The following is a 24154-nucleotide window of genomic DNA, read 5'->3' as shown; positions in this document are numbered from 1 at the left end:
CTTTTTCATTCTTAGGGGTAACAAACTCTAGATTGTTGCTCCCACTCGACTCCTCTCCGAAAACCAACCACAACTTTGTACTTTCTTTGAGGTGTGTCATAGAATAAACTTTATCCCATGTGGGTTGTTTCCGGTTGTTCTCCTTCTCCGACAAAAAACACATTGTAACTTTTCTATACTATTATATAAAACATACTAATCATTTTATGCTATTGATTTAGTTATACTAAAAATATTATAAGCATTACTGGTGAGTTAAGCATTACTAAAGTTTGTAAATACAACTAGTTTACCAGCTTCATGCGATGTTGTCGCATACTAATAGATCTGCCAGTATGCTTGGACTTGCGACCATCCACCATAGAGTTATGATTGGTGCTTCCACTCTCTGACCTCTTACGCTAAGCAGCATTGTTCCATACCTATTCACTAAAAAGGTTATATATATATATATATATATATATATATATATATATATATATATATATAGATATAGATATATATATATATATATATATATATAGGTTCTTATGCATGATAATATATTAGGAACTAATTGTACTTTGCGCAAGTCATGGCATAACTCTCGACGGATCCATGCAGGCGGATAGTCAGGCATCGACATGTCAAACCTTTCTGTAAAGACATTTCCGGCCTATCTAGTTGTGTTAGCTACTCGTTTTCTAGCAGTCCTCATTAGCTTCCTGAAATTTTGTTCAAGAATCTTTAAGAAGCCCTCGAGTATCTTTGCATCCTCCAATTCTAGCCATTAATAAAGTCTCTATACAAAATAAAATTTCAGAGTTGAATATGGAAACTTAAATAAATCTAGATAATTTAACAAAAGTACTAATACATTACCTTGAAACGACCAAACATACGCTCGTGGGTGACACTATCAACTTCGCTCCATGTGGTACAGTGAGTAGTATAAAACATACGCATGATCAATGTGATTTGACGATGCACAGCGGGATCACTAAAGATAAAAATTTAAAATAACAAACTCATTATTTTTATAACATCAATTACTTACATAAGCTAAAAAATTAAAAGTTCACAAACCCTTGATCGGTCCGATCAATAAATTCCCTATCAGGTAGAATATTTAGAGGCGTATCTGTGACATTTGAGCCACACCCAATGATGTCATCATCCACACCATCATCACCTTCCTCTCCATCCACACCATCATCACCTTCCTCACAATACTCATCTTCATCACTATAGGAGTCATAATCTTGATGGTCGGGTCTATAAGATATTAAATCTGTGAGACCTAGTGTCATCAGCATGTGAGCTAGCCACACTATGCCCATTATTGCTCCCCCACAGTACACCAACGAGACCAAAAACATGACTAGAATGTATTCTATTACCACCACTATCATGACTAGACTGTGTGTCCTTGTTACAACTACAAGGACTAGGACAAGACTGTCTCTTGCTACATTTTCCACCAGTAGCAACATGAGATTGTTTGCCCTTACCTACCACCACATCTCTATTGACCTCTCCCTCTATCACTGCCTCTCCCTAGATGAGAATCTCCACAATACTCCGAACACCTACCCACATACCTACATGTGTTTAACAAAATAATTATGGTCATACAATAATTTAAAATGGATAACAAGTTTAAGTGTTCATACTCTGTAATGGAAACAATATAATGAAAATAATTTGAAGTGGACATACCATATGATAGAACTGTTCTCCTACCATATGATAACAAGTTCAAGTGAACATACTTCATTTGAATAATTAAACCGTTCATCAGTTTGAAAGAACTGTTCTCCTTCCATGTCTTCATCGTTCGTGACTTGAGGTACCACTACTAGAAAAATAGCCTTTTATGATGCACAATGTGTGTCATAAAAAACTCAGATGACGCGCAAATGTGTGTCAAGGAAAGCCATGTCATAAAGAGAGACGACACGCTTTTGCGCGTCGTCTATTTACCACGTGCATTTACGAGATGCATTTACGATACACAGTTATGACACATAATGCGTATCAAGGAAGGCCCTATCATAAAGGAAAACGACACACATTTTCGTGTCATAACCTTACGGCACGCGTGTTTATGACACACAATGCGTATTAAGGAATCCCCTGTCATAAATGAAGATGACATGCATTTGCGAGTCATAAACTTTAGTAACCATTTCGATATGCATTTACGACACGTCTTTACGATACTCATATATGCATAATACAAAAATATGTAAACAAATATATACCAAAACAATCAATTTCATCCAATAACATCATGTCAAAACATGGTAATACATTGATATTAAGGTGATATAATCATACATTGTTATTAATAGGTTTTCCCTAACTATATAACCTAATACTACATTGCTATTAAGGGACACCTTCTGCAATGTAATGTTATACAAACTAAAATTATATACACAAAGATGATACACATCAAATTCCAACTAAGTAGACTTGCATCTTGCCTTTCATAATTCTTTAAAACTAATGAACCCCTGCTCTGATAATTCTTATGACCTGATCAAATAATAGTCATAAAATTAATATGCTAATATAATTATTAGAATAATCAAACATGGAAGGTTAGTTGTAAAGACGAAATTACACTTTTCTCCATCCAAAGAATGTGGGACGACACTTGAGATATGATCTTTGATCCATGTGGTGTTCCGGGCTCCAATAAAATATAAAGTATTTATCAAATTTAATATTGAACCATTAAATGTAACAAAGTTAACTTTTTTACTATACTATGTGGCTCATAATATAAACAAGTAGAAGATTGGACTATGAAAATAATTTGACTGATTAAACATGTACCGTTGACCATTGACTTGCACGAAAGCAAAGTTGTGCCCACCCACCTTCTCCAACTCCATTTAAACATAATATGTTATAAAACTGAAAAAGAAAAATAAATAAGGGTAAATCCATCAAAAAAAAAACTCACTACTTTTCCAGCAATAGACATGGCCACATCCCTAGTTAATCGTAAACCATATGCAGCCTTTCTAACAACCTGTTTCACATCAAGATCATACCCATCAACCCCTGCAGCTATAACCTCCTTAACAACCTGAAATACATAATTTTTTATTACTTTATATCAAATTGAAACACAACTGCATAAATTGGTAAGAGAATAGTAAATTAATTACCTTTTCAAATAAAGTGCCACACATATTTCTTCGTGGATCTTTTCAATATTTTTTTAAGGATAAAAAACATAACTTGCAACCTCACTGTAACATCCCGAAATATCAAGAGTAGAGTTGAAGGGCTAAAAGAGTAAATAGGGAAAGAGTGACTTGGTGAGTCCATGTGCGGACTCGGTGAGTAGAGTCGCGATTTGGTCGCGTGTTAAGTGGCTGACTCGGCGAGTCAGTGTAATGGACTCGGCGAGTAGGCGTTGAGTGGAGAAAACCCTAATTCTCGGGGTTGAGCCTTATATAAAGATCATTATGTTTTCCTCCCAGCCTCTTTATCACCCCTTGAGCCCCAGAAAAACTCTAAATCGCGGAGAAGCACCATGGTTGAGTAGATTGGAGCTTCGAGAAGTAATTGTTGAAGGAATTTTGGGAGATTGAAGGCTTGGAGCAAGGGGCTTTGCTTGGATTCGAACTACATTGCAGCTGGGGCATCTCTTAGAGGTAATATCTCGTTATTGGACTGTTGTTATGTTGTTTCTTCATTTTGGGGTTTGTGGGAATTTGTCTATGGATGTAATGGGAAGTCTAGAGGTTAGATATGAAGTTGCTACCTCAGATCTGGAAGGGAGAAGAATCAGAGAGCATGAAAGTCACTGTGTTGGAGTGTTTAGTGAAGCTTACATGTCCCAAACCCTAGCCCAATGTGCAAACGGCTTAGATCTCTTTGGATTCACGTAAAGTTTGCCACGTTACGTGATGGATGAGTGGTAGGAGACTAGATCTATGTTTTGGATCAATTGCATGGCCTGGAGTGCTACTGAATGGATTCAGACCAGTGGTACTCGGCGACTCACATGGGTGGACTCGACGAGTTGGATGAAGATGGCCTGGAACTCGGTGAGTTGTATGAACAACTCGGCGAGTAGGTTGAAGATAGCCGTAGACTCGGCGAGTCTGTTCTTGGACTCGACGAGTCTTGTCGAAGAGTCCCAAATATTCTCTGGTTGAGTTGAGAATCGGTGAGTCGAGGGATGACTCGGTGAGTTGTGTACGAGTGGACTCAGAGTTGTTGGACTCGGCGAGTCTCGGGGTGACTCGGCGAGTTAGGTCGCGGATTGAGTGAAATTCTGATTATGGGAACTCGATGAGTCATAGGGTTGACTCGGCGAGTAGGGTCAGTCAGGGGTTGACCTTGACTGAGGACTTTGATTTGGACCAAGGGTTGACTGTTGACTTTTAGGGATTGGACAGCGATGTGGCCTTTGGGCCAAGAGAGGGGTAAAATAGTCTTTTACCCTTAAGAGGGTGCCATGAGAGGATTGATTCTAGTCTCGAGAGTTATATTCATGAGAATTTTTGCCTTACGTGTTAGGCGGTGGCGAGTTCGAGATTTAAGTGTGGGGATATCTGCTTTCTGCTTGTCAGGTGAGTCTTCTCATTATACTTTACCTTGAGTAGGTAACCAGAGTTATGTGATAGAGTATTTGTGTTCTATGTATGTTATGTGTTGTACTGCATTATTTCTACATGATTTATGTTGTGCATGTTTACAGAGTTAGAACCTGAGGGTTCACAGAGTTTGGGTGCACGGACCCACAGAGTTATAGCCTCGAGTGGCTAATATGTGTTATATGTGGTATTTTGGGGAACTCACTAAGCTTCGTGCTTACAGTATTTTGTGTGATGTTTTTTTCACGTTTCTTTCAGTATCACGGGACGGCACCGGCTTGATTGTACACATCAGAGAAAGAGTCATATTTTGGAGGATCCTGGTTTTCTATGCAAGTGAAAATGGAGTTATGTTTTGTAAATCGACTATGAATGAGATTTTAAACAAGTGTTTCTAAGAATAAAATGATTATTTTAAATGAAAAATTTGTCTTGAAATTTACGGTGTTACAAGTTGGTATCAGAGCCTTGGTTTGAGGGATTCGGATGTGCCTTCGGGTAAATCTGGACTCAAACTGAGGAAGTAAGAAAAGTTTTTAAAAGAAATAATTTTCTAAAAGTGAATAAGAGTTCAAAGAGAAAGCAAGAAAGAGCAGTGTGTACAATCAGCCAGAGCCCGAACGGTGATTTCCCAAAATACCCTTACTTTTGTGTTATGAGATATTTATGATGCACTTTATGAGATATTATTGCATGCTAGAGACAGGCTAGGTATTTCATATATTAGGATTAGAGTGGCCTGATTTGTGATGCCTTAGCCTAGGACTCGTTGTTATGTGTGTCATGCTTTTGAGTATGTGATGAGTGAGAGTATCCAGTTAGAACCCATGGTGGGTAGAGTTACAGAGTTCGGTGGTACTTTTGAGGGTGAGCCGGGAAAGTGGAGTTATCACAGAGAGGGAGTCCTATGTATTCTTCGATGCTCGAATGCTGCTTGCTTTGTGCTTTGTGGAACTCTCGATGATGGGAGTCAGCTACCAAGTGAATATGACGATATTCAGAAGGTAAATGGCTGGCATCATTAGGAGCTCTTCAGCAGCTGATAGCAAAGAAGTGGGAGGACAACGGAAGAGCCTAGGGAGTAACCCTAGCCAGATGAGTGCGCTTGTAGAGTAGAGAATTTCGCTAGGAAGCGAGCACGCACGATGGGATTGGTGAAAGAGCAGGTCGAGCATCTACTTAGAATCTCTGGGATGGTCCGTGTGGGAAGTATGGGTAGATGTGGCAGGTAGTATGGGCCCGTACTACTGAAAGCAGAGGACCCATACTTGATACAGGGAGTATTCAGAAGGTTCTAAGGAGCGGAATGAGGAGGGATGTTATGGTTCGGGTACCATACATCAGAGCGGATCGAGGAGTGATGTTATGGTTCGAGTACCATACATAGGAGCGGATTGAGGAGTGATGTTACGGTTCGAGTACCATACATCAGAGTGGATTGAGGAGAGATGTTATGGTTCGAGTACCATACATCGGAGCGGAATGAGGAGTGATGTTATGGTTCGGGTACCATACATCAGAGCTGATCGAGGAGTGATGTTATGGTTCGAGTACCATACATCAGAGCGGATTGCAGAGTGAGGTTATCGTTCGAGTACCATACATCGGAGCGGATTGAGGAGTAATGTTATGGTTCGAGTACCATACACCGGAGCGGATTGGGGAGTGATGTTATGGTTAGGGTACCATACACCGGGGCATAATGAGAAGAGATGTCATGGAATGAGCACCATGGTTCGTAGTGAATGAGGTTGTGGTTCTCCGGTTATCCGGTCATGAGTAAGTTCGAAGAGGCTTCCCTTGAGAGGGAGATCGAGAGCCCCTCAGAGTATTTTAGTAAGGAGTCAGTGAGAAAGGGAGAATTTCGATCTGAGTTGAGCAATCAGTCGATAAAGGAGATGTCACCTCCTATGATCTGGGAGGTACTAATTATGTTCGTGCGAAAAATATGAGAAGCATGATGTTTTAGTTTTGGGTTTAGGGGTAAACCCTAAAGGACGTCATTGATAATGATTTCCCACCAGAGTATCAGGTAGCATGTGTGCCGCGAGGAAGTGATTTATCATGAGCAGATAGTCAGTTGGGACTGAGATAGTCGAGGACCCCACTACACCTATTTGAGTATAGTAGGATGTATTGTAGTGGTATCAGTAGGGAGTTCAGTCGAGTTTAGCGGTGCAGAGAGTTTTCTATCCATGGGGTGTTGAATATGGGAGTGGGTCCCTGTTCTTGGGATGATCCCGGTGTTGGAGCGTTGGTTGATGAGTTGAGGTGAGGGGTACGATGATTTTATGGTTCAGTCTATGAGCCAGGGATGTTATTGAGCAGTTGAGTTGTTTGGTACTAGATTGGTATGAGATTTGGAACGACTAGAGGCAGACGTGACGAGAAGTTCTTGAGGAGTTCATCAGAGGTTCAGAGTATATGAGGTCGATACATTTCCTTAAGGGGGATTATCGGGCGTTGTGTAGCACATTCCGGGGGTAGGTGCGATTTTGCTGGGTAAAATAGTTATTGGTTGGTTGTGTGCTATTTGGTGATGGATCAAACTCTAAGTGGGGGAGAACCGGGTGCCATATGTAAGAAAGCAGAGAATTGTCAAGAGCAGTTATAAGTGGAGTATAGAGATATGCGGTAAGAAATCATGAGACCAGAGATGTCAGTGATCGAGGAAAGGGGTCAGAGTGAGTTAATGCGGGAAGTACTTGTTTGAGAAGGATGAATGTCTCCACGACAGGTGTTTATTGGTCAGGAATCTGGCATTGGTCAGTGTTGGGGCAAGTAGATAGAGAATGTTTGGGCAGCCAACTCCCGGGTCAGTATGCGTATCCTTTTTTGGATTTTGAGCGGCGGGAAAAAGGGTTTCGGAGAATTATCAGTGTATTTCGTAACGTTAGCGTTTTTCGTACTGCAATTGAGAAATTGGATACACCGAAGTTGCAACTTGGGAAAAATGAAGATCTAATTATGGGGTTCAGAGGGAATGTATTATTGCATCTATATGGTGCTTGGGGCAGGAGATCAGTGGTTGTGGCAGGATCTTGTGATGTTCGGTGGGGGTGTTCTGAGGTATCCGGGTATTGATATCTTTATTTCGAAGTATTCGTGAATCTTGAGTTGACGAGACTTGTGGTATATCAGGTATCTATGGATCTAGTGGGAGCCCTTCGAGTATGGGCATCTAGGGAGATTATTTAAGAGAGTAGATCTTCACAAGGGTGGGCATATTGATATGTCGATTGCCTCCAGAGTCTGTGATGCACATTCGAGTCAAGTATGGGTAGATGCTTATGATATTCTGTGGAGCACGAGCTAGTGGAGTCAGAGGGTGTTGTGATACTGCGGGGAGCCGTAGTACTCACTAGTCAGAGGGTGTTGTGATACTGCGGGGAGCCGTAGTACTCACTAGTCAGAGGGTGTTGTGATATCGTGGGGAGTCGTAGTACTCACTAGATCGCAAGGGAGTGTGATGATGGAATGTTCTCCGATTAGTGTATGATGTGGAAGAGTTTTGGACTTGAGTAGCCCTAGTGTTGAGTTTTTGGAGCCTGGATGTTGGACCGGGGGCGAGACTGGGGTCCCCGTCTTTGTCGGGAAATGTGGTGAGATGCGCAAGGGATATGCGTAGCAGAAACCAGAGATCAGAGTTTTGACGATCCTCGGTTGGATTGTATTTTTCCCGCATGAGGAAAGGAGAATTTCGTGACTTGCGTGTCACTGGGCAGGGATAGTGGTCGCGGGAAAAAGTTAGTGAGATAGTTGGATCATGTTATGGGTGACCTTTGGAGGCTCAGCTGTGGAGTCAAAAGCTGACCTGGTGGTCAGTCTCGAAGAGGGATATGAGAAATGAGCTAGAGCTTATCATGATGATGTCTGAGGACACCTCAGAGGGAACGAATGATTCAGACGCTCAAAGACATGCTTCGGGCATGTGTATTAGATTTTGGAGGGAGTTGCGGCACGTATTTATCCTTGGTTGAGTTATCCTATATCAACAGCCATCATTAGTGCATTGGTATGCCACCCTTTGAGTTGTTGCATGAGAGGAGGTGTCGGACCCTCTTTTGCTGGGGAAAGTGTTGATTCGCGAAAGTGGAAGTAGTAGTGAGAATGGATGATTTGGAGTATGGTGGTCGAACACTATGTCTATGACAGTGGTATGGAATGACATCATGATGGGATGTCTGCTGAGGATGCGGAAGGGATTCCGCGGGTGTAGAGCCAAGAGTCGCAGGATGGATGCAGGGATAGAGTCTGGGACTCCCAGCTTGATTCTGATCAAGGGTTGTGTGCGTAGTGGTGGTTTCTCCTAGGGATGTTAGTGATGTCATCAGTGTGACGGGTTTTCCTAACCTGAGACTGCGAAGGTTGGTGCGGCATGGGTGTGTGATTGCAAGAAGAGGACTCATGGGAGTTGCTCTGGGATTGAAGAGTGGGTCTTTCCATCGTCACAGATTGGATAGAGTGGGATTCAGAGCGGGGATCCGATGGTTCATGGCTTCTAACCCTTATGGGTCGAGTGATTGTTGAGATTTGGGACAGAGATACTTCTTGGGTAATTCTCGGATCATCGAGTGTGGTTATCAGAGGGTACATCTGGTGCCCGTTTCGAGATAGTGGTTAGGACACCGTAAGGAAAGGGAAAGTGTGTTCGAGTTTCGATGGGTATGCCTTGTGAGACCTGGTCCGATTAAGGCCAGGTGGCACGTTGTGGAAATATTTCCGGAGTTGAGTTGCTGTAGGCTTCAAGGACGAAGCCTAATTTAAGTGGGGGAGAATTGTAACATCCCGAAATATCAACAGTAGAGTTGAAGGGCTAAAAGAGTAAATAGGGAAAGAGTGACTCGGCGAGTCCATGTGTGGACTCGGCGAGTAGAGTCGCGACTTGGTCGCGTGTTAAGTGGCCGACTCAGCGAGTCAGTGTAATGGACTCGGCGAGTAGGCGCTGAGTGGAGAAAACCCTAATTCTCGGGGTTGAGCCTTATATAAAGATCATTATGTTTTCCTTCCAGCCTGTTTATCACCCCTTGAGCCCCAGAAAAACCCTAAATCGCGGAGAAGCACCATGGTTGAGTAAATTGGAGCTTGGAGAAGTAATTGTTGAAGGAATTTTGGGAGATTGAAGGCTTGGAGCAAGGGGCTTTGCTTGGATTCGAACTACATTGCAGCTGGGGCATCTCTTAGAGGTAATATCTCGTTATTGGACTGTTATTATGTTGTTTCTTCATTTTGGGGTTTGTGGTAATTTGTCTATGGATGTAATGGGAAGCCTAGAGGTTAGATCTGAGGTTGCTACCTCAGATCTGGAAGGGAGAAGAATCAGATAGCATGAAAGTCCCTGTGTTGGAGTGTTTAGTGAAGCTTACATGTCCCAAACCCTAGCCCAATGTGCAAACGGCTTAGATCTCTTTGGATTCACGTAAAGTTTGCCACGTTACATGATGGATGAGTGGTAGGAGACTAGATCTATGTTTTGGATCAATTGCATGGCCTGGAGTGCTTCTGAATGGATTCAGACCGGTGGTACTCGGCGAGTCACATGGGTGGACTCGACGAGTTGGATGAAGATGGCTTGGAACTCGGGGAGTTGTATGAACAACTCGGTGAGTAGGTTGAAGATAGCCGTAGACTCGGCGAGTCTGTTCTTGGACTCGATGAGTCTTGTCGAAGAGTCCCAAATAATCTCTGGTTGAGTCGAGAATCGGTGAGTCGAGGGACGACTCGGTGAGTTGTGTGCAAGTGGACTCAGAGTTGTTGGACTCGGCGAGTCTCAGGGTGACTCGGCGAGTTAGGTCGCGGATTGAGTGAAGTTCTGATTATGGGAACTCGACGAGTCACAGGGTTGACTCGGCGAGTAGGGTCAGTCAGGGGTTGACCTTGACTGAGGACTTTGATTTGGACCAAGGGTTGAACGTTGACTTTTAGGGATTGGACGGCGATGTGGCATTTGGGCCAAGAGAGGGGTAAAATAGTCTTTTACCCTTAAGAGGGTGCCATGAGAGGATTGATTCTAGTCTCGAGAGTTATATTAATGAGAGTTTTTGCCTTACGTGTTAGGCGGTGGCGAGTTCGAGATTTAAGTGTGGGGATATCTACTTTCTGCTTGTCAGGTGAGTCTTCTCACTATACTTTACCTTGAGTAGGCAACCAGAGTTATGTGATAGAGTATTTTTGTGCTATGTATGTTATGTGTTGTACTGCATTATTTCTACGTGATTTATGTTGTGCATGTTTACAGAGTTAGAACCTGAGGGTTCACAGAGTTTGGGTGCATGGACCCATAGAGTTATAGCCTCGAGTGGCTAATATGTGTTATATGTGGTATTTTGGGGAACTCACTAAGCTTCGTGCTTACAGTGTTTTGTGTGATGTTTTTTTTAGGTTTCTTTCAGTATCACGGGACGGCACCGGCTTGATTGTACACATCAGAGAAAGAGTCATATTTTGGAGGATCGTGGTTTTCTATGCAAGTGAAAATGGAGTTATGTTTTGTAAATCGACTATTAATGAGATTTTAAACAAGTGTTTCTAAGAATAAAATGATTATTTTAAATGAAAATTTTGTCTTGAAATTTACGGTGTTACACTCACAAGTGATTTAACCTCAGCATCACTAAGCTCTCCATCCTTCGCAAATTGTTGAAGGTTTTGATGGTATATTTCTAAAAAAGATAAGTAAGAATAAGAGCATTACAAAACGTTGTAAACATGTTTTAAAATAACATATACAAAAAAGCATTTTAGCAACATATACATACGTTAATGGATCTCAATGGTTTTTTCAGTATCAAAGTGCAATTCATCACAAAGATTTGAAGGAATGTTGCTTTACTATCTGCAACTTCCAAAGCACCCTCGGTTACAGATTCCGCAAGGCATTTACGGTATACTTTAGAGGTAACATCTATTGCAATTAATTATGCCTCCTTTTTACCCAAACCAAATATATTCCTCAAATGACCCAATGCAACAAGGTATACAAGTATAGAACATAACAAAACAAAAAACATTAACATAGACCCTCAAATCATCTAAGGCAAAAGTCAAAAGTTTGATTTAACCTATATAAATGGAATCCAAAAATGGAAAATTATGATTTTGTACCTTGGTGTTTTCCATATAAACAGTTGATAGAGAATCAACAATGTATGCTCTGTAGAGGAGTTTTAGATCATCCATTTTTGTATCACCATCATACTCACCACCTATACAAAAAGTAATAATATTGGAATGCTAGAAAATAAATGAAGATATTATATGGAAAATAAATTGTGATGAGTGAGATTGAGAGTATACAGTAACTATTATAGAAATTGGGCTCACCCCACGAGCAAAACGATTAGCATCGGGACGATTGTTTAATGAGACAAGTGAGTTATTAAATGCCAAAATTTTCTCGAGTTCCTCAACAATGAGCTTGACATCCCTTCTGAAAAATATAATATATTTTACAAGTCATGAAAACTGTTTGATTATTAGTCATACGTCATATTCGATAAGAGGCCCGTTTTAAAGATTTTATCATGATATTTTTTGTATAAAATATGTTTGGCCTATTGTTGATAAATATAAAAAAAAATTATATGAAGTGATCAAAATATGATATTGATAAAAATGTATGTTCTAATAAGGTGCCAAGATCACATACGTTTTTCATGTCCTGGACTTGAGTACATTCACACTTGTTGTAATGTTTGCTTCAATAACCTTTCTGATATTATCACTAAACATATCTACAGCTAGATGCAATAAATCCAAACCAACAACTAAAAAACTACAATTACTTATAGAATATTAAGTTGTTTATTCTCTTTGAAATGTGTACCTCATCTGAAAGCTAACACTGTAGTTGTGCATCTCTCAAACTAAAAAGATCTTCCGGATTAACATTATGCATGCATCAAAAGCACAAATAAAAAGTTAAAAACCAATACCAAATTGTGATTCACTAGTTAATATGACTAGTATTTAAGAGCACAAATGAGTGCATTAAGTAAAAAAAGAAACATGCATTTACCTTAGGTGATTAATTTTACCTTGGAATCATATAAGCGTTGTGCATTGTCACGTATAACAACCTCAACCCGTGATTCAGTAACTTTGAACACATGTTTCCAAGGTAAAAGAAAGCCATAAGCTTCTCCAAATACAAATGTTGAAACATAAATCAGCTTCTGAAATGTCTACACTGGAGACCATAACAATGATCAAGCTCTATATCTCATTTACTATACTAATTTCAATTTATTTAAAAAAAAACCTACCCGACGTTGTTCTGCATCTGCTTCACGATCACCGGTTTCTAACCTTTGCGTGAAGATATGCCTACCAATCTATTCAACAAACACACACACCAAAAAAAATCAATGAAGAGAAACATGTGTGGAAGTAAAGAACTTTTCACCTATTAAGGCATCAATAGACCATATTGTAATTGTAGTAATACCTCCATAAGCATGCTAGCTACATCAGAATCATCAATACCCAATTTAACTTACTATGATTACTAATGGGCCAAAAAAAGTAGACAGGGACTGAAACTTTATGGGACAGCCCAAAATGTCCAGTTTTACATTTTTTAGGAAAATGAAATTCCATGACTAAAATTAGATTTAGGGAGCAGTAGATTTAGAATACTACTTTAATGCCAATGAATTTCATGAGAAGAACCATACCATCAACCGGAATTTTTAAGATTTCAGCAGCAGAAAAGTCAGGGGCAAAACCGTCAATGCACCAGGGGACCATCATCCTTCGAAATTTTTAAGATTTCAGCAGTAGAAAAGTTAGGGGCAAAATAGGGGAAAAACCGTCAGTGCACCAGGGGACCCATCATCCTTCTTTTCCTTTTCCTTTGATGAATCTGATTGTTTTAGATCAGATTTACCTGTAGAGATAATATTTAAAACAAAATATATCAAAATTTTAGTAAGTTATAACTTATAATAATAAATAAAGAGAAATTTGATATCCCAATTCGTTATTAAACTATTAAGATTCATATCTGTAACATTTTTTTATCTAAAGATTTAACAGTTTAAAGTTCAAAAAAAAGGTGATTAGCTTAAATAGTTAGCAACTCTGCAGTACCAGATCTGTTGACTCGGAAGAAAAAAATCAAAGATATCCAAGAATTTAAGATCAAACCTATTGTCTATGTCGCTCTTTAGCAACAAAATGTCAAGTAAAGTGCTTAAAAATGTGAGCTTGCTGCATCAGGTATGGCCCGCATCATCAGGTTTCAAATGGGTTGTTACCTTCTTTTTCTTTTTTCCATGTGGGTTACTAGTTAATGGACTTGACTTTTCCAAGACGTAATCAAGCATGTAATGTACCATTGATGTGGAAACCTGTAGATTTGACCCAAGATGGATGTACATGATTCCTAAAATAAACTTAAGCTCCATGATTCCTGAGATGAAACCTAATAATTTCGAAATTCTAAACCAGTTGTAGACTTTGTTGCAGCTATAATACTAATGTTACCTTATTACATCATTATATAGTTTTATTACAACTTTCAATTTTTTCTACATTAAATGAAGAATTCAATCGGTTGTTTTAATGTTGAAACTTGAGCGTATGTCTAAGCTCCCTATTTTGAGGACATCAGTATAGAGAGTGTAATGAAATAATTGATGCAAAGATGTATTACAACAACCTTTATACTCTCAAAGTTGTATTCCATCTCTAACATCATACTCAGTATTGCCACAATTGGAACAGGAGAAGGGGCAAAATTCTCCAATGGAGAATCAGAGTGACCCATAGGAATATTGCCACCATAACAAGGAGAGGGTAATCGTGCATCCGATGAAGCACAAAGTAACATTGGTGATGGTGAAGGTATGGAAATAAAACAGCAAAAAACAGAAACCCTAACCGACCTTGGTCGTTAAGATGATGGGGGAGCTTTTCCCTTGACACAACACCCTTCATGGTATCAAGCTCAATCTCAGCAGCCCTACAATTTACCATAATCTGATCCAAATCTCTCTCGTCCTCCATAGAATCGTCCAACCCAACCGACGTTCATAGCCATTTCTGTTTATTTCCATCTCGAAATCATAAATTATGTTTCGACAAAAGTGTCAAATTTAACATGAGAGTCTGGGGAGGTTTCAAGAAGAACAGAGCAGAAGCAACAATGCAAAAGATAACATTAGGTATCGAGGGCTAATCGAGTTCGATTAAAAAGGTTATAAAACTCGTAATAAAGGAAGACAAACCTCTGGAACAAATAAAGAAGCAGAATGTTGTTGGTGATTAACCATGGAGTTTCGAGACCTTGCATATAATGGAGCTGTTGTCCTACTTGATATGGAAATTACGATAAAATGTGTAGTTGTGATACAACTCTTCTATTGATAGAGAGGCTGAGAACGTACTTGAAGAATTGATAATCGAGACAAGTAGATGGAGGGTTATAAACCGAAACCCTAGTTCTAACAATAGTCGTGGTTCCAACAATTGTACCCTTTGATTTCAATTTCATGGACTAGTGACCAAAAAACCTTCGATTTCACTAAGAACAGGAACCTTAGTTCCAACAATAGTCGATTTTAGGTATTTGATTGTGTGTGAGAGAGAGAAAAACGATTGAAAGAAGGTAGAGGAGAGCATGGCGGCTTTTCAAACTTTTGGAATTTCATTTCCCCCGCGAGCTTCTAAAACGCGTGTTTATGAATATATATATATATATATATATATATATATATATATATATATATATATATATATATATGTAAAGCGACGTGCGCACACAACACACATTATATCATATGCGCCCTCCGTTTTTTTACACAAATTTTAGGGCACGCACAAATGTGTGTCCTCTATCCTCCAAATTTTATAAGAGATGACTTTATTTTTAGGACGCACGCTTTTGCGTATCGTAAATCACCGTGTGTCATTGTTTGCGCGTCATTAAAGGCAGTTTTTCAAATAGTGTATAGATTGGGTAATTCCATACATCACTCTTCATTTCATCTTGACAACATCCCACCATAACTTTAATTTCTTTTTCATAGAGGGGTATGGTGTATAATACACTTGTTCCACTTGTGATGCAAAGATAAATGCATCGTAAGTTTGAATTCAAGGCGTATGTTTGATATCAACCAATTTATGTTTGTTAACTTTTATTCCGTGGACATTACCAAACCAAGTACATTTGAATAATACAACAACACAACCCTCACGTCCACAATAATCAAGCTCTAGTATCTCATCCAAAAATCTGTAGTAGTTGCAGTCTGGTCAGTTATAAGCCATCCCCTACACACATACTACACAGTGATTTTTCACACGTCCATCACCATGGCTACGTGTGTGGAACTTATAACCATTCACAAAGTGCCCTTTATACAATTGAGCGTATTGTGTTGGTCTGATTTCTAGAACTTCCAAATGTTTACTACTATCGTCTGAATCAATCATTACCTACATTGAGGATTACATATTAATGGTGTTGCTAATGTTTAAGTAATATTAACAGATATGATTTAATTTGTTTGACTTACATGATGTTGGAACCATTCAACAAAGAGATGATCTCTAAGACTCTCAAGAGGCTCACTCGGATAATGCTTAAGCACCTTTTTTTCAAAACGGGGAGGCAGTGTGGGGAGAAATGAAAAGAAGATATTGGAACAATAATTTAGAAAAGATGATGGAAGTAGGAGTTCATTTTGGCCATGGTACTAAGAAATGGAATCCTAAAATGGCACCTTATATCTCTACAAAACATAAAGGTATTCATATTACAAATCTTACTAGAAGTGCTCGTTTTTTTTATCAGAAGCTTGTGATTTGGTTTTTGATGCAACAAACACAGGGAAAAAATTCTTATTTGTTGGCACTAAAAATAAAGAAGTTGATTCAGTAGAATGGGCTGCAATAAGGGCTCAGTGTCATTATGTTAATAAAAAATGGCTCGCTGGTATGTTACGAATTGGACCATGTTAATGTAAGGGTAAACTTCTTGACAATTTGAGAGGATATAGGTGTGAGTCTTGTGAAGGTCTACATCGCCTATGCATATTCAAATCCAACCTTTTTCATATAATCTTTGAGATGGAAAAATAAACACATTTAGTTGAGTGTATGTATTTGAAGAGCTAGGATGTTCTGGTGCAAAATTCCGGGCTTCTCGATTATGGCGTGTCTCAATCGTCAGCTCAAAGTATAAAGAACAGTAGGCAGAGAGTTCATTTAGAAGATATGACTCGACGTTTGAAACTTCAACCTTTTTGTTTCTATGTGTTCTTTTTAGCAATCCTAACTTCCTACATTTAGAAATTAATGGGAGTGTGTTAAGGGTATAAAACATATTATTGAAAAACATATAAAACTACAAAGAATGCTATTACCTATCGAATAGATAAATCCATATATACTGCACAAGGCCACAAATTATAGTCTCATGGACTAATTGTATGACCAGGTATTCCATAGAATCGAAGAAATTAGTGTGAAAGATTTTTTCCATCTTGCAAACGGTTTGAAAAACTGTTTGTTGCATTTTATCCAAGTCATCTAGAGGTAATGTTTTCAAGCATATAACCCGAAAAATCGTGCAAATCTTTGTTATGGTGTCATATAACTCTTCAGAAACAAAGCCTGTTATAGAAATTGGAAGCAAGCGTTGCATAAAGACATGACAATCATAACTTTTGAAAGCATAAAAACTATCATCTGTAGTATTTACACAGTTCCCTATGTTTGAAGCATACCCATCAAGAAATTCGGTACTCCTTACATAACACTCATATAATTCTAAAAAATTGTAAACTTTAAAAAAATTACTCAAAAACCATCATTGTTTGGAAATTGTTTTCAAAATAAGCTCACCATCATATAAATCCCAAAATCATATAATAAAATATGAGGAGGTGCACAATCACACCTTCGCCTTCCTACGATCCTCTAAAGTACCTTACACATAATCGAAAACTGTAAGCCCAAAGCTTAGTGAGTTCCCCTAAAATACCAATACATATCAAACGACACAAATATAATAACAACATGGAATGGGTCCATATCTAACAAAATGGATTGCCCCTGAGCCCAAAAAATAAGTTTGGCTTGACCCCTAAACCCACAACATAAGTTTGGCTTGCCCCCTGGGCCCACAACTTATGTTTTGCTTGCTCCCTGACTCTCAGTACATTTCTGGCATGACCTACCTGGCCCTCAGTTCATATTTGGAATACTCATGAACCCTTGGTATGAGTTTCGCATGCCCTTCCTAGCCCTCACCTCATATCTGGTACGCTCCAAGGTTTTTGGCTACATCATGGAGCAGTACAACCTCAACCCAACCCATACCATATGTTGATATATAACAGATAATATCATATTCATATAACAGGAATTATCATAGGTAGTCCTATAGATCTACCAAACTAGCATATCAAAACTAGCATGCATATCTACTCCATACTCAGCATATACTATTAGGTTATCAAACCAATGGGCCGGCCTTGGTGCCTTTGACCCGAAAGTATAGTGAGGAAGACTCACCTCTCAAGTAGTGCAGAACTTATTAGGTATGACTCCAAATCTCAGCTCCCGACACAAATGCCTACAACAACCACGCGACCAATTCCATCAAAATCCAAAAATACCAAAATGCCCTCAAAAGTCAAACTTGGTAAACCATGATAAAACACAAAGTCAATAGTCAAGGTCAACAACCCATGTTGACCCAACTCGTCGAATGAACCAATAAACACGCTGTGTTTCTATAGGAATCAGATGGTTAGGAAAATCCCATCAACCACGCGGTGTTGGCTTGCAAACATGTTGTGTTTGCCCGAGCTTAATACATTCAGTTGTTCATACGATTCCAGGGACTCCAAGACTCAGATCTAAACTCAAATGCTATCAAAATGGAGAAAGTTTCAAACTTTATCCTTTGGGGCTACTTCAAGTGTTCAAAAACCCATCCACAAATCTTGAAGATTAAAGGGCTTAACCAATAAGCACAAAATCCTTGAGATTTGAAACGCAACCTTTTCAGAAGAGATTCTAGCATCAAAATCAACCTAAAGGTTGGTGCCTTTTAGACATGCATGTCTAATGCATGACTTGAGCCCAAAATGGGTTAAAAAGGGAAAATATCACATAAACTCCATGCATGGCATCAAAATTTAGCTAAAGGCTAGATCTAAACCACTACAAGGTCATCTTGACCTAGAGATTCATAAAGTTGCAATCTTTATGAGATCTATCTATTTCAACATCCAAGAATAAGGAGAAAAAGGGACAAAAATCAAGATCTAGCTACATAGAGTAATAAAAATCAGATCTTTGACACTTACAAATGTCCGGAAGAGTACCAAACTGAAGATTAGAGCTTTGCTTGCTAGATCCTTGCTTCTTTCTTCCAAATTCCTTCTTCTTTCACTCCAAAATACCACACTAGCTCACAAATGAGAGCGAAGAATGATTAGGGTTCACAAGGGCTGATGTGGGATTTCTCATCTAGCCACCAACACGGTCAGATGCAATGGAGACCGGAACTTAAGTGGATTATATAAGGTGCAGAACCCTAAAATTTAGGGTTTCTCATCTAGCCACCAACACGCCGAGTGGACCTCGCTAATACGTCGTATTGGTCCATAAAAATAAGCGACCCAAAAGTCCTTCAAAACGCCATGATGAGGCTTTCACCACCACGTGCTACAATAGAAAAAGAACATAAAAGATTAATTCTCATACCTGGAAGTCGGGATGTTACAACTCTCCTCGACTTCGACTAGGCTTCTTCCCCGAAGCCTGTTACGGTGAACAAATTCGGATAATGCTCCTGCATCCCAGCCTCCGACTCGTAGGTCTAATCAAAGTCCTTCTGGTGCTGCCACCATAGCTTTACCAAAGGTACTTCCTTGCTTCGCAAAACCTTTAAATTCCTTTCCAAAATAGCTATCGGCCTCTCGACATGGTTCAAATGCTCATCAACCTAAATATCATCCAATGATACCACTGCATCGTCATCCAATACACACTTTTGCAGTTGTAGGACGTGAAAAGTGCTAAGAATCCGACTGAGCTCCTCCGTAAGATCCAATATACCAAGGACCCAAATTCCCCCTCTTCCTGAACCAAATCGCACCTTTCCAAGGTAAGACTTTCAACAGCACCATGTCGTCGACCTGGAACTCCAACTCATATCGATTTCAGTCATCATAACTCTTCTGCCAAATCTGAGCAATTTGCAATCTCTGCATGGTCTGCAGGATCATCTCTGTAGTCTAAAGGACCCCATTGTTCCACCCCATAACCCTATGACCTATCTCGTCTAACAGACTAGGCAACGACATCTTCGCCCATACAAAAGCTCAAAAGGCGGAGCACCATTGTTGGAGTGGAAGTTGATGTTGTAGGGGAACTCTAAAAGAGGTAGGTTTGAGTCCTACATCCCACCTAAATCAGTGACATATGATCGCAACATACCCTCAAGAGTCTGTATCGTTCGCTCACTTTGGTCGTCATGGAACCTCTGCCAAAATCGGGAGGTGAACCGAACATCACGGTCAGAAATAATGGAGACCGGAACTCCATGGCTAGCAACGATCTTGCGAATATACACATTGGATAACTTCTCGGCCGAAGAACTCTCCCAAATCACCAGGAAATGGGCACTCTTGTTTAACCAATTCACGATGACACAAATAGCATCAAAATCCCTTTGTTGTCTTTGGCAACTTGGTGATAAAGTCCATCAAAATCTGCTACTATTTCCACGTGGAAACATTTATAAGATGCTTCTTGCCATGCAACTTCGGATGCTCGACTTTACCATCCTGCAGGTCAAGCACCTCTCCACGTACCAGGTGATCTCCCTCTTCATACACGGCTACCAGTAGCTTAATCTCAGTTCTTGATACATTTTGGAGGCCCCATATGAATAGAAAAGGGAGAATTATGAGCATCATCTAGCACAATCTATTTGAACCCACCAGACATAGGAACTCAAACCCGACAACAACGGGTCCACTAACCATGACTATCTGGAACAAATCGGGAGATTTCACCCCTGATCCTCTTAATTTTCCAATTCTCTTTCCGAACAACCTTGGCCTGAGCCTCCATAATCAATACCCCAAGTAGACAATCCAATGATATCCTCATACATGACACCCTATTAGAAGTTCCATCCGACTTAAGGCTCAAGGAATCCTCCACCATATTTGTTTTACCCATATGGTAAAGGGTCTCCCAATTATAATCCTTGACAAAAACTAGCCACTTGTGATGCCTCATGTTCATGTTTCGATGATCTAGAATGTATCTCAAAATCTTGTGATCCTTGTAGATAATAGAGAGGACCCCATACAAATAATGCCTCTGAATCTTGAGGGAAAAGACCACTGCCCCTGACTCCAAATCATGTGTGATATATCGCGTCTCATGCGGCTTCAATTGCCATGAAGCATATGCTATCACCCGTCCTCTCTGCATGAGGACTGCTCCCAAACTAGTGATGGATGCATCACAGAAAACCACAAAATTCTAAATTCCCTCTTGGAGGGTCAAAACTAGGCCTCACATAGTATCTGCCAAAGGGTCTCAAATGCTAATTGCTGCTCGGGGACCCATCAGTAATCTACCCCTTCCTCGTCAGACAAGTGAGGGTACTGCTATCTTGGATAAATATTGAAAGAATATCTGGTACTACCCTGCCAATCCCAAGAAACTCCTGATATCTGAAGAAGATTTTGGAACCTCCCACTGCATCACCGCCTCGATCTTGGCCAGATCGGCAAAAATCCCATCCTGTTTAATGAGGCATCCAACGAACTGAACCTCTCATAACCAAAACTCACACTTCGTGAACTTAGCATAAAGTATTTTATGCCTCAAAACCCCTAGGATCTCGCAAAGATGCTTCTCAGGATGCTCTTTGGTCTTGGAATATACCAGGACACCATCAATAAACACGATCACTGAACGATCGAGCATCAGCCTACATACCCGATTCATCAAATCCATCAATACTCCAAGTGCATTGGTCATCCCAAACAGCATCACCACGAAATCGTAATGCCTATAATGAGTCTGGAATGCAATCTTCTCCATATCCTCCTCCCTCGCCGTGACCTAATGCTACCCAGACCTCAGATCTATCTTGGAGAGCCAAGATGCACCATGCAACTAATCGAAGAGATCATCAATCCATGGAAGGGGATAACGAGTCTTCACCGTTAGCTTGTTCAATCCCGGTAATCTATACACATCCAGTGTAAACCATCCTTCTTCTTGAAAAATAAGATTGGTGCTCCCCACAGAGAACTACTCAGTCTGATGAACTGCTTGCCTAGTAGTTTATGCAACTGAGACGACAACTCTTGCATCTCAGGTAGTGCCAAACGGTACGTCGCCTTGGTAATCGGGATCATAACTGGCATGAGGTTAATCCTGAACTCGACCTGCCTCTCTAAAGGCACACCAGGTAACCCTCCGGGAATACATCAACGAACTCCCTGATGACCGAAACATCAGTGACCGACACCTGATCCCCAACCCAAGTATCCACCCCATAAGACAAATAACATGCACACCCATAATGAATATACTGCCAAGCCCTAGCTATAGAACAAAACCTTGAACCCATCCTGGTTCCCTCTCCATAAATAACCAGTTCTCCCCCACTTAGGGTGCAAGCTACCACGCACTGGCCCTCACAATCGATCTTCGCACCAAAATGGCCCAGCCAATCCATACCCACTATCATGCAGACATCCCCCATGGGGATAGGGGATCGGAAAGCATACCCCGAATATCTCTAGAACTCAACCCTGAAACACCGAAGAAGTAGAAACCATGTGTTCGTTGGCAATAGAAACTCGCAATGGACACTCCAACTACCTTAATAGCATAGCAAACTCCTTACTAAATGACTAAGAAACAAAGGACCGACTCACACCCGAGTCGAACAACACCAAAGGTACCAATATATAAGCATAATACAAACATAATCAATAAGACAAGGGATAGAAACATACCAGTCACAACATCTGGTGCTACTCTGGCCTCCTTGGTAGTAAGCTGGAAAACGCGCCCTGACCTAACTTCCATCAGTGATTATCAAAGTAGCCAGCTGTGGAGCCTGCGCTAGCCTGGAAACGAGCAATGGATAGTTAGACTTCATATGGCCAACCTGGTCGCAATGATAACAAATCCTGGAACCGAGTGTTGAAGCCTATTGGCTACAATCACTCGTCATGTGGCCTTTCTGGCCATAATTGTGGCACCCAGATGATGATCGACAAGCACCCTCATGCGCTTTCCTACACTACCCACAAGTACGGGCCTTTCGGCCCTTGGACATCAACGGTCTTAAACCGCTTTGGAGCAGCCCGCGACTACGCCGGGGCCGACCTTTTCTCCATTGTCTGCAAGTAAATCTCAATCTCATGCCGCCTGGCGGCCTCTTGAATCTCCAACAATGAACCATAACACTGCGTACAAACAAAACGCTTGATCTCTGTCTAGAGCATGCTTAAGTAACGGGTTATCTGAGCTTGCTCAGATGTAGCAAACTCAAAAAAGAATATAGCTCTCTTCATGAACATTTTCGTGGTCTCCATCACCATCTTAGAACCTTGTCTCAAATCCAGATACTCCTACACTAGCCTCTCAGGCTCCACAAACAGAACATATTGGGAGCGGAACATCTCAGAAAACTACCCGCAAGTCACAACAACTCTTTACTCAGCAGAATAGGAACTGGTAGCAAGCCTCCACCAATCCTTTGTTCCAAACCTCAGAAGGTTCAGAGCACACCTGACCTTCTGGTCAGCAGGGCATAAAAAAGTGAAGAAATATCCCTCCACATCAGATATCCATCTCATGGCAATGATCAGATCATGCACTGCATTGAAAGTCGAGGACTTTGTATTGTCGAAATCCTAATATTGAATAACCTGAACCGGTTCAACACCTGTAGCCGCCACAGTTGCAGAGGCTACATCAGCAGTAGTTTTAGAAATGGGTGCGTATTTGTCATCAAAGAACTCCATCACTGCGGTCTTAATAGACATAAACAACTCCAGTATCTGATCCCGGACAATAGTTACCACCTCGTCATGAAGAATCTCCCTAATCCGGGCATCCAACTCATCTGCCCCAAACTGCCTACCAGCTCCTGATCTGGATCCGAATCCGATCTCAACTTGCCTTGTAGTCACCATACTGAAAATACACCAAGGAGATATCAGATAATACTCATAACATAATAGGGGAACCAACCCCTAACAAGACCTAGGGGTTGTGACTTCTCTGTTACCCGTATAGTAGTATGTGCCTATAACACCTTTCACACCTACCTGTGGTTGTCCCAGTGGATCATCGCAACAATCCTAAGAATACCTTTAGCATACCCAAATTCTTAATCCTCACATCCTATAGGATAACTATATATATATATATATAACAAAACTGGTCGGCTGACCCTACACCCCTCACCCATGAAACTTCCACCAACCCTGCAGCACTTGTGTATGCTAGCCATACATAACGTTGGACCCTATAGACATTCAAATATC

General features: G+C 40.5%; 1 pseudogene; it reads right to left on the bottom strand.

The window, feature by feature from the left end:
* Positions 1 to 1504: 1504 nt before the first annotated feature.
* On the bottom strand, positions 1505 to 14433 carry LOC145012449 (protein TIC110, chloroplastic-like; annotated as a pseudogene).
* Between the last annotated feature and the right edge of the window lie 9721 nt (positions 14434 to 24154).

This window comes from Lactuca saligna, chromosome 1 (genome assembly GCF_052625555.1).
Source record: "Lactuca saligna cultivar CGN05327 chromosome 1, ASM5262555v1, whole genome shotgun sequence".
NCBI classification, from domain to species: domain Eukaryota; kingdom Viridiplantae; phylum Streptophyta; class Magnoliopsida; order Asterales; family Asteraceae; genus Lactuca; species Lactuca saligna.
The sequence above is the reverse complement of the archived record's forward strand: the minus strand, read 5'-3'. Positions and strand labels throughout refer to the sequence as shown.